The sequence below is a fragment of the Pseudorca crassidens genome, chromosome 14 (genome assembly GCF_039906515.1).
Source record: "Pseudorca crassidens isolate mPseCra1 chromosome 14, mPseCra1.hap1, whole genome shotgun sequence".
Classification (NCBI taxonomy): Eukaryota; Metazoa; Chordata; class Mammalia; order Artiodactyla; family Delphinidae; genus Pseudorca; species Pseudorca crassidens.
Window position 1 is genome coordinate 63,192,384 of NC_090309.1, and position 15,452 is coordinate 63,207,835.

General features: G+C 39.2%; 1 protein-coding gene across 3 annotated transcripts in view; it reads right to left on the reverse strand.

Annotated features, from left to right (window-relative positions):
- Positions 1–497, reverse strand: part of VIT (vitrin) — a 123,059-nt gene extending 122,562 nt beyond the window's left edge. For all 3 annotated transcript variants that reach the window (XM_067703278.1, XM_067703277.1, XM_067703276.1), the window contains exon 1: positions 265–497. The gene's annotated coding sequence lies outside the window, so the exon portion shown is untranslated. The remainder of the gene's footprint in view (positions 1–264) is intronic.
- Between the last annotated feature and the right edge of the window lie 14,955 nt (positions 498–15,452).

A 15,452-nucleotide genomic window follows, 5' to 3' on the forward strand; every position in this document is an offset into this window, starting at 1 on the left:
GTTTAAAAGATACAGTGAAAGTCTTATTCTAATCTTATCTCAGCACAATTTATTTATAGTTGATATATGTATATTAGTTGTTTTCAAGGATGTCAACTACCACCCACTCCCATCTCACTTCTCCTGAAACTGAAATTTGTACAGACTGATTACTTGGTCAAGGGATGTATTCTAGTTTCTTAATGGTAAATAACCTTTTCATGTTTTCATAACAAGGAATGGAAATCAAACTATCTACATAGCTTAGCAATTCATCAGACATACCTTGTTTGAAGAAAGGAATTTTTTTTTCAAAATTTTTCCACCACAGAGAATGGATATCCTCTTTTCTTTAAGCTTTTCTGCATCACAGATCCCATCCAAATTATTCTAAAGAAGAAATAAGAAGAGGTCCAAGCACCTTTTCTCTTCTGAGAGGAGCTAATCAAACATTCCCATCAACCTCTCAGCACTTTGAAAAGCACATTTTATACCACACACACACATGCACACACACACACACACACTCATACACACACACACTGCTTCTCACACTGGTTTTAGTGCTGAATTAGGCGGTACTCTTTCAAATTTCCACGCCCACTTTTTTTTTTTTTGGTGGGGGGCGGCAGTTAAGGATTTCTAAATATTCTTTTCTATCCCAAAACACACCTTTTCAGCAAGCAAATTCTACAATTAGAAATTCTAAAAAGTAGCAAAGAAGCACCTAGATGAAACGGAAAATTTTAAGTATACTTTAAAATTGACTTAAGCAGGGCAATTAAATTTTCTCTTTCTTTTTCAAATGTTAGCAAACAGCTGGATTAAACTGCATAAAGAAAGAAAACTGTGCAAACATTACTGAGCTGATTCTACTGGACTCTCATTTTTGGAGTAAAAATAATTTTCCTACATGTTAAAGCTATTTTTTGGTTTAATTTGCTTCGGTCCTTTCTACATTTTGGCAAGTTTAATGAAATGACTGTAGTCTATGCTGCTGGGAAGAGGACACAAGATAATGACAGTGGGAAGTAAACACAGACTCATGTTTCAAAACAACAAATGATGGATAGCTCACATAATAAGTGAAACCTACCGGATTTTATTTACTTACATATTAGTGTCATCAATTAAATTGAAGGGATTCAGACCCAAAACATACATTAGCATATCACAGCATCTTAAAAACAGACCATAAAAAAGTACATCTGGCACTCCTTGAGATTCAAATGTTTATCAGTATGACAGCTCCTTCTCTTCAGCAGGGTGGGAGGGAGCACGGAGTCCATCCACTGCCTGCTGGGGACTGTGCACTCACACAGCCCAGTCTGAGGAGGAAAATCTTCCTTACTAGCATAGCAGTCTGGGGATTGCTCCTTATTTAAGATTATGGTTTGAAGCTTTTTCCCTCCACTTGGTTCTGCATTTAAATAATTTCTCAATCCTGTTTCTTCCTCCACAAAATCCTGAGCCTAGGTCCACTGGTGGTAAGGATGATACTGCCACATGGAGGATGGCCTGTCCCACCCTTTGAGTCTGGGAAGGTTTGGATGAAATGGCAGCCCAAACATAATTAATAATATTACTCTTAATGTTAATAATAATGCTAATTGCCATTTATGAAATACTTATGCTGGGAATGGTGATAAGCCTTCTACATATATCAACTCATTTAATACTTAGAAAAACCTAGAGGGGTCAGTACTATTACTTCCGTACTACAGATAAGAGAACTGAGGCTCACAGAGATTAAATGACTTTCCCAGGGTCAGCCAGCTGGAAAGGCAAGAACTGGTGTTCAAATTCAAGGCTGTCTGACTCTGAGGCAATGTGCTATGTTAAGGTTTAGAGCTTCTTTTCTTGCGTTAGTTTAATTTGTTTTCTTATGGTGAATAAGGCAGAATCAAATATAAATGTACTGAAAGCATATGAAGAGATGCTCAAAGCGAAATGCAAATCGAAAAGCAATAATGTTTGCGGTGATGAAAAGTTTTTGAAATACGTAATTATGGTTGCACACCACTATGGATGTAATTAATGCTAATGAATTAATCAACTGAAAAATGGTTAAAATGGCAAAATTTTTGTCATACATATTTACCACAATAAAAAATAATATTGAGAGAGAGAGAGAGAGAGACAGAGAAATTCTCCTTTAAAATAAGCAATGAAGGGCTTCCCTGGTGGTGCAGTGGTTGAGAGTCCGCCTGCCAATGCTAGGGGACATGGGTTTGTGCCCCGGTCTGGGAGGATCCCACATGCTGCGGAGCGGCTAGGCCCGTGAGCCATGGCCGCTGAGCCTGTGCGTCTGGAGCCTGTGCTCTGCAACAGGAGAGGCCACAACAGTGAGAGGCCTGTGTACAGCAAAAAAAAAAAGCAATGAAATATCACTTTTTTACATTGATTAAATAATTTTAATTAATTAATTTAAAAATATCTCTAAGAGCTCAGGAAATTCTTTTAATTTCCTTGAAATTCAGTTCTCTTGCTTTTTTTAATTTCAATTTTTAATTATTTATATTTAAAAAATAATTTTTATTGGAGTATAGTTGATTTACAATGTGTTTCAGATGTACAGCAAAGTGAATCAGTTATATATATACATATATCCACTCTTTCTTAGATTCTTTTCCCATATAGGCCATTATAGAGTAGTGAGTAGAGTTCCCTGTGCTATACAGTAGGTCCTTATTAGTTATCTGTACATAGTAGTGTGTATATGTCAATCCCAATCTCCCAATTTATCCCTCCCCTCCCTTTCCCCTCTGGTGACCATAAGTTTGTTTTTTACATCTATGACTCTATTTCTGTTTTGTGAATAAGTTCATCTGTACCATTTTTTAATTTAAAAAAATTTTATTATTATTATTTTATTTATTTATTTATTTTTTTGCGGTACGCGGGTCTCTCACTGTTGTGGCTCCTCCCGTTGCGGAGCAACAGGCTCCGGATGCCCAGGCTCAGTGTCCATGGCTCATGGGCCTAGCCGCTCCGCGGCATGTGGGATCTTCCCGGACCGGGGCACGAACCTGTATCCCCTACATCGGCAGGCGGACTCTCAACCAGTGCGCCACCAGGGAAGCCCTTATTTTATTTATTTTTTTTTCCTTATTTTTTTAAAAATATTTATTTATTTACTTGGTTGTGCCGGGTCTTAGTTGCTGCGTGTGTGTTCCTTAGTTGTGGCATGCGAACTCTTAGTTGCATTATGCATATGGGATCTAGTTCCCTGGCCAGGGATCGAACCCGGGCCCCCTGCATTGGGAGCATGGAGTCCTAGCCACTGCATCACCAGGGAAGTCCCTGTACCATTTTCTTAGTTTCCATATATAAGCGATATCATATAATATTTGTCTTTCTCTGTCTGACTTACCTTCACTCAGTATGACAATCTCTAGGTCCATCCATGTTGCTGCAAATGGCATTATTTCATTCTTTTTTATGGCTGAGTAATATTCCACAGTATATATCTACCACATCTTCTTTATCCATTCCTCTGTCAATGGACATTTAGGTTGCTTCCATGTCTTGGCTATTGTAAATAGTGCAGCAATGAACATTGGGGTGCATGTATCTTTTCATATTTTGGTTTTCTTTGGATATATGCCCAGGAGTGGGATTGTTGGATTATGTGGTAGTTCTAGTTCTAGTTTTTTAAGGAATCTCCATACTCTTCTCTATAGTGGCTGTACCAATTTACATTTCCAGCAACAGTGTAGGAGGGTTCCCTTTTCTCTATGCACTCTCCAGCATTTATTGTTTGTAGATATTTTGATGATGGCCATTATGACCGGTGTGAGGTGATACCTCATTGTAGCATTTCTCTGATAATTAGTGATGTTGAGCATCTCTTCATGTGCTTTTTGGCCATCTGTATGTTTTCTTTGGAGAAATGTCTATTTAGATCTTCCACCCATTTGAAATATCACTTTTCATCAGATTGGCTGGAATTGCAAAGCTGGAAAATGCCCATGGCAGACATATGGCGGCCCTGATGGGCTGCTGGTGGTGTGGACAAATGGGTTATTCTAGAGAACCATGCAGAAGTACTTAGTCACATTACATGTGTACCCTAGGACCTATGAAACTCCTTGTGGGATTTTCTTTGGTGAGCTTCTTGTGCAGGGCCATGAGAAATCCATCCCTAGAAAATTAAGAGTTAAGTGTGGGAGATGCACAGTATGAAATATTATGCAGCAGCTAGAAGCAAAGAACCAGATGCGGGGTTTGAACAATGATCCCACACCAGATCACCTAGGTTTGACTGTTGGTTTTGCAACTGCCATTTGGCAAGTAACCTAACTTCTCTGTTTCTTAGTTTCTTCTTCTGTAAAATGGGAAAAAATAATAAAACCAGTATCTCTGAGTTATGACAATTAAAGGAATTAATACTTGTAAAGTTCTTGGAATCTTGCCTCATGTGAAGCAAAAAACACTACTGCATGTGTTTTTTAAATAAATAAAATGTACAGCAACACTACTGTATTCATTTTCTATTGCTGTGTAATAAATTACCACAAATTTAGTTTCTTAAAACAGCACCCATTTATTATCTTGTAGTTCTGTAGGTTAGAAATTCAGGCATTGTGTGACTGAGTTCTCTGCTCAGGGTCTCACAAGGCTGAAATCAAAGTGTCAGTGGGGGCTTCCCTGGTGGCGCAGTGGTTGAGAGTCCGCCTGCCGATGCAGGGGACACGGGTTCGTGCCCCGGTCCGGGAAGATCCCACATGCTGCAGAGCGGCTGGGCCCGTGAGCCATGGCCGCTGAGCCTGTGCTCCGCAACGGGAGAGGCCACAACAGTGAGAGGCCCGCGTACCGCAAAAAAAGAAAAAAAACAAAGTGGCAGTGGGACTGGGTTCTTATCTAGAAGCTCTGGGAGAGAATCCACCAAATCAGGTTGTTGGCAGAACTCAGTTTCTTGCAGTTGTAGGACTGAGGTTGCTGTTTTCTTGCTGGCTGTCAGCCAGGGGCTGCTCTTAACCCCTAGAGGTCACCCCACTCCTCATCACATGGCTGCTTTCATCCTTAAACCAGTCATGGTGCGTTGAATCGTTTTCATGCTTGGGTTTTCTCTGACTTCCTCTTTTGCAAGAAGCCGGAGACAGCTGCTTTTAAAGGGCTCACGTGATTAGGTTAGGCCTGCTGGGATCATCTTCTTATCTTAATGTCAACTGATTAGTAACTATAATTATATCCACAATATTGCTTTGCCATGTAACATAACGTCATCATGTACCAGGGGCAAAGATTGTGGGGGCCATCTTAGCATTCTGCCTACCACAACTATTGATCTTAAAAACGTTATTCTGAGTAAAAGTAAGAAACAGGATGAGAAAACCAATACAATACTGGGATGGTTAATTTTATGTGTCAGCTTGACTGGGTGCCCAGATATTAGGTTAAACATTATTTCTGGGTGTGTCTGTGAGGGTGCTTCTGGATGAGATTAGCATTTGAATCAGAAGACTGAGTACAGTGGAGTGCCCTCCCCAATGTGGGTGGGCCTCATTCAATTCATTGAAGGCCTGAATAGGACAGAAGGCTGAGTAAGAAAGAATTCTTTCTCTCAGCCTCTGTCTTCAAGTTGGGACATTGGTCTTCTCCTACCTTTGGACTTGGACTTGGACTGAACTATATCATCAGTTCTCCAGGGTCTTGAGTTTGCTGACTGTGGATCTTGGACCTCTCAGCCTTCAAAAATCACCTTAGCCAATCTCTTATAGTATATCTATATCTACGTCTATATCTATATATCTATATGTATATCTTTATTTCTCTCTCTGTGTATACCTCCTATTGGTTCTGTTTCTCTGGAGAACCCAGACTATTACAAATGGAATTATGAAAATTAACATATATACACCTAAAACAATAATATACATTTTGCAAGAGCATGTGAGTATATATATATAAGTGAATATATACTCACCAGATCCTTGGTACTTCAGAGACTTGTATCGGCTGTTCCCAAGGGCTTCTCTTGCATATCTGCATGGCTTACATGCTCACCTTCTTCACATCTTTATTCAAATGTCACCTCCTGAGTAAGGCTTTGCTTGGCCAACCTGTTTAAAATAGCCCTACCTCCCAGCATTTCTACTTCCTCTTCTCTGTTTTATTTTCCCCATAGTATTTTTTATCCTTTAATAATATTTACTACTTAATTTTTCATTGTGCATCCCTCACTGGGAGGTAGGTTCCCAGAAGGCAGTTAATTTTTTTTTTTTTTTAATTCTGGTTTGGTCACTGATGGATTCCTGTCCCTTTGAACTGAGACATAATAGGCATACATACAATAAGTATTAACTAAATGAATGATTACAAATACATTAGAATGCTTGCCTGTGGGCAAAGGGAATGGGAGTGGAGAATTGGGATAAAATGGAGTAAAAAACATAAAAGCAAAAGTCCTGGAGCCTTGTGTGGACCAGTGATGATGATGCTGAGAACTGACTCAACACTCCACTCCCAAGCCCGGCAGCAAAACAATACTTACAAAATAGTCAAGTTGGTAGCTTCAGTGAAATCTTTGAGATTCTTTAACTAAAACAAGATCACAGCTTCCTGGTAAGTATCCTTGAGCTTGCTGCTTGGCATTAACTGAACTTCTAGATTATTTCCAGTTGAGAACAGAAATTGTGGTGTTCAGTTTTTCCTGCATTACTACTTGAGATCCTGTTTGGCTGTAAATCACCTATGGTTGCTTGAAAGCATCAGTTCTTTCCTAAATGACTATTTGTCACTACATAAACTTAGTGTCTCCGTCTTGTACTGTATCCTGTATAAAAACTCAAATCTCTTTTAGAACATTCTCTATTGAAAGTTTTTATTACTGTCATAAACACTGAACTTGGTGACTCTTTAAAATACTGCCTTATTTTTTTTTCACTCCAGAGATAAAACTCAGAGATATCCATGCATTCTTCATATCACAAATCCATTATTTTATGTGACTTTTAAAAATGCAGGATGGCAATTTAAGAGTCTAAGTAATGAGATAGCCTTTTCAGACACTTCTGATACTTTCACTGCATGCAGGTATAAAACACAAGAGTTACACTTTTCATAACACAAGCTCACTGAAATGTCTAAGGCTATATCATGTTTGATGCTACATCAATTTTTCATAGAAGTATGATTTGCCTTGAACTCCTTTACAGCAGTTTGGGGACTTTATCTCCCTGCACTTTGGTGGAAGCTTATTGCAACCAGATGTTATTTCAGTTTCCTGGACACCATTGAATATCACTGCTTAGTACACATGTTTTGCGTAGTGTCGGTGTGAATGGAAAATTTGCTAACATAATTAACTCTTGTTAAGTTTATGTTATCCCTATCTGCTAGAAGCAAAGAGGTTATTACAAGGAAAACATGTTTTTCAAAAAATTCAAGGAGCCAAACTGGGAGCATGAATAACCTACAAATGGTAGACTATAGGAAGTCAAAAGAGATTTTGCCAAAGAATGTAAAAGCCTCCAAAACTAGAAAGAAGGGTTCTTAAGAATAGATCAGAGGGAAAATTGATTAGAGATTAGATAGGAGTTATTGATTATGATTCAAAAGGTAAACTTAATGGTGCACAGGAGATAGTGGACCAATAGAATTCATATTCTTCCTCAGGCTATTTTAAAAAAACGATGTTAGGAAGATTACTACTCCCAAATGCCTCCCTGAAAGAAATGAGCTGGAACCACTGTATCAAATATTGGACAACACCCACAATATTCTAGGCCAAACTGACAAAAAATAAATGCAGATAAATCACTGTGATTACAATAGCATAAAAGAGATTCAAAGACCTAAAGAATAGTATTGGGAACTGGAGGCTATAACGTAGATCCTAGCATTAAAAAATGCTGCTGGTCTGGCAGATTAGCAAAATACAAAAGTACCTTATTCAAAACAAGGGCTCAAAATGGTTGGCAAGAGATTATAGGCGTTATTTCTCCCTTTTATGCCAAGTAAGCAAATGGAATCTAAAATAAAGGATTGGTTCACTGAACACTTGTCAGCTGGGGCTCTGCTGATCTAAGCTGTGTTGTGCTGTGCTGTACAGATCTGCTTCTCATTATAGGTCTGTGTTTGGCTAGGGAACCTCTGTTCTATATGTATTTATTTGGGTGCCCATGCTGCAGGGCAACAGCTGTACAGGGGAAGAGCTGCTTCTCATGGCAATGGCAAAGTCATGAGTGGGCAATAGAAAATATGTGAGAGCTCTTAAGATTTAGTCTTAGAACTGGCACACTGTCATTTCTTTTTAGCCATTTCATTGGCCAAAACAATGACTAACCCCAAAGTCCAGGGGCAGGGAATGAGACTCTGACAATAGAAAGGCTATGGCAAGGGTGGATGAAGAGAGGTGTGAAGAGTTTTATAGTTAATACACTGGCATATTTTATTAGTGTCCATGTTTGCCATTGTGTCTTTCTTCCCATACCTTCTGCCTGGGTTCGGACTTCTTCTTGCTGATAAAAATGTTCAAGAAAATAAGAACTGATGGATACTTTAACATGACATATATACCTTAGTCCTAAAATCCATCATCTTACTTAAAGGGGAAACTCTAGAGGCATTTCCACTAAGATCAGAAACTCAGCAAGGATACCTACTATCTCTACTACTATTCAGTATTGTACTAGAGATGTTAGCCAATGCGATTCAACAAGAGAAATCTATTAAAAGTAAAAGAATTAGTAAATAAAGAGTAACACTATCTCTATTTACCAACAAAGAAATTTATATAGATGTGTGTGTGTGTGTGTGTGTGTGTCTTAGCTTTGCTTGCTGAGAATGCCTAGAGGCAATGAAGCCCCATGACAAATGAGCGCATATAGAACAAAAGCTTTGTTTCTAAATATCATTCTTCAATAAACAAAATCAGATATACTCAGAAAACACCTGATTTTAGGGCTGGGGATGGGAAAATACAAGACGTACCTGGCCCATTTTGGAGCTAGTGAGAAAAACGATGGTAACATGTCAAAAGAATACAGGAGCCAACTTGAAGAAGCTCTCACTGGCCAAATCTGGGCAATTTGAACAACAAATCAAGTAATGATATTAATAAATTAAAACACATATAATAAAGGAATCATATTTGGGTTTGTACATAAATACATAAATAGGGGAGAGGAACGGTTTTTCTTTAGAAAAGAATTCCAACTAATGAATGAAGAAAGAATGATGGAAATAGAAAATTACTGTTCAGCAAATAAGTAGTGAGTGAAAAGAAGATGAGAAACAGAATACTTATGTAGTCTCAAAGTATCTCCCCAGAAGATATTTAGTAATTAAATAGGGGAAATATCTTTACAGTGGAGAAACCTGGAAGATACCACTTAACCTTGTGATCACAGTTTACATTATCAGTAATTAGACTAATTGACATCTTGTGCCTCCTAATATGATGTACTGGGAAGAACACAACATCACTTCTGTGGCATTCTTTCCAAAAATGCATAGCTGACTTTAATTATGAGGACTCATCACACAAACCCCAATAGAGGAACAGTCTACAAATGAATTGGCTAGTGTTGGGTTGGCCAAAAGTTCGTTTGGTTTTTTCCTGTAAGATGGCTCTAGGAGCACTTAGTTGTCTTTAACTTCATTCGAAACAGTTTTGTTAGACTGTTATGTGACAGCTATCGTATCAGTGTACATTTAAAACAAGACTCATCAAAATTGGTGAATTTTTGTGTAGCCATTTTAATATTGAAGATGTAAGAAAAAAGCAACATTTTCAGCATATTATGCTTTATTATTTCAAGAAAGGTAAAAATGCAACTGAAATACATAAAAAGATTTGTGCAGTGTATGGAGAAGGTGCTGTGAATGATCGAACATGTCAAAAGTGGTTTGTGAAGTTTTGTGCTGGAGATTTTCCGCTAGATGATGCTCCACGGTCGAATAGACCAGTTGAAGTTGATAGCGATCAAATCGAAACAATAATTGAGAACAATCAATGTTATACCATGTGGGAGATAGCCAACATACTCAAAATATCCACATCAAGCCATGCAAATCATTTGTACCAGCTTGGTTATGTGAATCACTTTGTGTTTGGGTTCCACATAAGTTAAATGAAAAAAACTTCTTGACCATATTTCTGCACGCGATTCTCTACTGAAAAATGTAATGAAAACATTCCATTTTTAAAACAAATTGTGACGGGCAATGAAAAGTGGATACTGTACAACACTGTGGAAAGGAAGAGATCGTGGGGCAAGCAAAGTGAACCACCACCAACCACGCCAAAGGCTGGTCTTCATCCAAAGAAGGTGATGTTGTGTATATGGTGGGATTGGAAGGGAGTCTTCTATCATGAGTTCCTCTGGAAAACCAAGCGATTAAGTCCAACAAGTACTGCTCCCTGCTAGACCAACTGAAAGCGGCACTTGACGGAAAGCATCCAGAATTAGTCAACAGAAAACACATAATCTTCCATCAGGATAACGCAAGACCACGTTTCTTTGATGACCAGGCAAAAACTGTTACGGCTTGGAAGTTCTGATTCATCTGCCATATTCATTGCACCTTCGGATTTCCATTTATTTCGGTCTTTACAAAATTCTCTTAATGGAAAAAATTTCAATTCCCTGGAAGACTGTAAAAGGCACCTGGAACAATTCTTTGCTCAAAAAGATAAAAAGCTTTGGGAAGATGGAATTACGAAATTGCCTGAAAAATGGCAGAAGGTAGTGGAACAAAACGGTGAATACGTTGTTCAATAAAGTTCTTGGGGGCTTCCCTGGTGGCACAGTGGTTGAGAGTCCGCCTGCCGATGCAGGGGACACGGGTTCGTGCCCCGGTCTGGGAGGATCCCACATGCCGCGGAGCGGCTAGGCCCGTGAGCCATGGCCGCTGAGCCTGTGTGTCCGGAGCCTGTGCTCTGTGATGGGAGAGGCCACAACAGTGAGAGGCCTGCGTACCAAAAAAAAAAAAAAAAAAAAGTTCTTGATGAAAATGAAAAATGTGTCTTTTATTTTTACTTAAAAACTGAAGGCACTTTTTGGCCCACCCCGTACTTTACCAAAGTGCCAAGGTCATCAAAGACAAAGACTGAAGAACTGTTATTGATTAAAGAAGACTAAGGAGATACAACAATTGATGCAACATGTGATTTTAGATTTGATCTTAGATCAGATATGTTAATGGAAATATTGGTGAAATTTAAATGAAGTCTAAATATTAGATAATGATGTTGTATCAATGCTAATTTTCTGATTTTGATGATTGTAGTTATGTGAAATGTAAGTATTTGGGGAAGCTGGCTGAAGAGTACTGTCATCCCTCTGTATCCATGGGGGATTGATTCTAGGAATCCCTGCAGATGCCCAAATCTGTGAATGCCCAAGTCCCTTATATACAATGCTGTAGTATTTGCATATAACCTATGCACATCCTCTGTATACTAAAGCATCTCTAGATTACTTTTAATACCTAATATGTAAATACTTGCTGGTGCTCAGCAATTTCAAGTTTTGCTTTTTGGAACTTTCTGCAATTTTTCCCCCAAATATTTTCCATCTGCAGTTGGTTGAATCTGCGGATGCGGAACCCGTGGATAGAGAAGACTGACTGTATGCATAATTCATTGTACTATTTTTAAAACATTTTTGTAAATCTGAAATTATTTCATTTTAAAAAATAAATCTTTAAAAAGGAAAAAAGATGACATAACAAATGGAAAATTCATACCCAGAATATCTTTCATACTTTGAAAGAGGTAACAAGTTTTTGTAGAAATAACATCAGATTTGTATCAGGAAACCTTATTCATGTCTTTTGGCTCTTTAGCCTCAAACTAGGCACTTGAACATTCAGATTCTTTATTTGTAAAATGAGGAATATAATTTCCCTGACCATTTTGAGTATCAAATGAGGTAAAGTTGATTAAAAAAGAAAAAACCCTATAATCTGAAAATTGCTATACAAATTGTTATTATTAATGATAATTATCATATGGCTTGTTCTGGTTAAGATCAGAGGATTCAGGAATCAGATCCTTTTCTTAATATTTATAACTGCTGTGGAGAAGTACAGAATAGATTTTAGAGCTTTCCTATGGCATCCTACTGTGTTGGCTCCTAAATCCATATGAATGGAAGCAAATGGAAGCCAGGCCTTGATGGGGAGCAAGGCAAGGTGATGCACCTGGGGATAAACCAGATTCCTGCCACGTGCATAAAAGAAGGGCTCAGAGTGCCATTTAAGAGATACAAACAAAGGGCCTGAGTCCCTTATGGAAGGGACACCAAGAATGCCTGCACAAACCCTGGTCACACAGACCAACATGCTTGTCATAATGTTTGGGTCTTAATGTAGAAAAAGATGGCAGATTACCATTTGGAAATGTGTGTTAGGTGACTCTCATCTGGATGGACAAATAATTAGCAAGGTTTATGCTGCATCCCTGAGCTGGAGGTTAGCCAGCCAAGAGCCTGGCCCTCACGGGGTAGGCTTGCAGTTGGGGCCTTTCCAGCACTCTGATCCTGGAGGCCCCCTTGGTTCAGCACCACCCAGAGTCCTCTGGGGGTATTCACTAAGGTACTGTGTTATGCCCCAAAGCCCCAGTTGTTACTGGCCCAGTGGCCGAGGGAAAAGCATCTGAAATCCTGATAGGTAGGGACAGGAGTCCTGCTATGTGCTATTTGAATAGCTTTGTCTTTCTATGCCTCTGGTCTCAGAAAACATTGATAAGAATGGTGACTACAATATTAATACAGCAGACTCTTGAACAACACGGGTGTGAATTGCGTGAGTCCACTTATATGTGGATTTTTTTCAATAAATATATAGAAAAACTTTTTGGGGATTTGTGGCAATTTGAAAAAACTTGAAGACGAACCTTATAGCCTAGAAATATCGAAAAACTAAGAAAAAGATATGTCATGAATGCATAAAATATATGTAGATATACATATAACATACAAAATATGTGTTAATCGACTGTTTTATGTTTTCACAAGGCTTCTGGTCAGCAAAAGACTATTAGCAGTTAAGAGTTTTTTGAAGTCAAAAGTTATTTGCAGATGGTTTTTTTTTTTTTTTTTTTGCGGTACGCAGGCCTCTCACTGTTGTGGCCTCTCCCGTTGCGGAGCACAGGCTCCGGACGCGCAGGCTCAGCGGCCATGGCTCACGGACCCAGCCGCTCCGCGGCATGTGGGGTCTTCCCAGACCGGGGCACAAACCCATGTCCCCTGCATTTGCAGACGGACTCTCAACCACTGCGCCACCAGGGAAGCCCATTTGCAGATTTTTGACTACAGGGGTGGGAGGGTAGTCATTGTCCCTAACCCATCCCCCTTCCCCACGTTGCTCAAATGTCAATGGTAATATTTATTGAGCATTTACTCTATACCAGGCACAGTTCTAAGCATTTTGCATATATGAATTCGTTTAATATTCAAGCAACCCCAATGAGTAGCAATCATTTTAGAAATGAGAAAACAAGACAGAGAGTGACATGCCTAGGGCCACCTAGCTAGGGAAACAGAATCAGAGTTTAAACACAAACAGCCTCTCTTCTGACCGTGCTGTCTCCACCCCAGGTTGCTGTGAGGATCAAAACAGAAAAAATACGTGAAAGAGACTGTATAAAATCATAAAGCAGGATTTACAGAAGTGAGGCCTGTTTATTGCTTGGAAGGTAATAATAAAGAACATAATCTGCAACACCTACCATGGCAGCATTTGCTCATAATTCCACATTTAAAATTCTAATAAAGAAAAAAAATGAGTTTTGAAAAATCTCTTTATTTTTTTAAATCATAAGCTAGTTGAGAAGGGATGTCCTGCTAACTGAGAAAAATGGGACAAGGTATGGTTTGGTTGAGCTTGTTTTTCCAATTTTCTGAATGCAAAATTTAATGCAGACCAGAGCAGTTTTTCAGCAAATGGAGGTTTTCTGTGGTCCGATTTGTCTAGTTACGTTACCTTCCACTCTGCTTTTATTGTGAAGAAGCTTAATTTAATTTGCAAGTAATAAGAGTGTTTTGCTTTTGCATGTTTTGTGATGTATTAATGTATAACAAGATTAATTAGCATGAAAGATTAATTACAAAGCACTTGAACTAAATGAGTGCTAATTATGATGAAAGCTGAACATAATCACTTCATTAGCAGAACAGGGAAAATGAAAACGGCGTGTTCCCAATCCTGCGACAGGTGAGCAAAGGCAGGTAGGCTAGGTTTCAGGACAGTGCCGAAGCTGGTGGTCGGTGTCCAGCTAGTGGGCTGAGTCACAGGGCAATGGCGGTCTTACAGATTCCAGAATGGGCGCAGTTGACCACCAGATTCCCTGATTAAACAAAATCATGTTTGGAAATGCTCCCAAGTGTTTTGAAACACTGAGTTAGTGACATGACTGGGCTCAGCAGGTGTTAGGCTATTTATTTACCTCTTTGCACTCTGGTAGCTTCTTCTCACTCTCCTTTGAAAGCACCTCTTCTGTCCCTCAAACACAACATTGCTTAGTGATCTAGCCCCGGCCTCTTTTCACCCCACGTGCCCTCCATAGACACTAGTACAAAGTATGTGCTGAATATTTCAAATCTTTCCGCCTGGACTCTTCTAAGTTCCCCTGGCCATTATTCATTACCATCTTGACACTTCATAGGCATTACAAACCAAAATGTCCACAAAGGAGCTTGTCATCCTCTGAATTCCCTGTCCTGATTTGTGGTGGCCCTATCCACCCAGCTCAGCCAGTAAGAGAATTGTCACTACTCTCATTCCCACTTCATTGTTTTTCTAGAAAAAATATTTTTATTGAGATGTAATTCACATATCATAAAACTCACCCTTTTAAAGTGTATGATTTAGTGGCTTTTAGTATAGTCACAGAGTTGTGCATCTATGACCACAATCAATTCCAGAATATTTTCATCACCCCACAAAGAGTACCCCTTAACCATTCTCCCAGTCCCTCCTCCTCCTAGCCTTTGGCAACCATGAAGCTACTTTATATCTCTATAGTTTTGCCAATTCTGGATACTTCTTATGAATGGAATTATACAATATGTGGCCTTTTGTGATTGACTCCTGTCACTTAGCATAGTGTTTTGAGGTTCATCCCTGTTGTAGCATGTACAGTACTTTAGTTCTTTTCAGTGGTTAAATAATATTACATCGTGCTCATCCTTTCTTGAATGGACAATTGTATAAATTCCTAACTTGTTCCTGTGCTTCCAGTCTTATCCCCTCCAGTCCATTCTCTGTGCTGTTTCCAGAGGAATATGTAAGCTCAAATCTGATTATGTCCTGCTTAACGTCTTTTGGTGGCTCCCCGCTCCTTGCAGGAGGAGGTCTAAACTCCCGAGCATGGTGTACCAGTTCTAGGGTGCTTCCACTGACTACCCAGCTTCTTTCCCAGCCCTCTCCTTCTGTACCGTGGGCACAGCCAGAGGAGACCACCTACTCTGTTTGTTCTGTGTGGAGTGACCCCTTCCTGTCTTTGCAGGTACAGCTTCTCT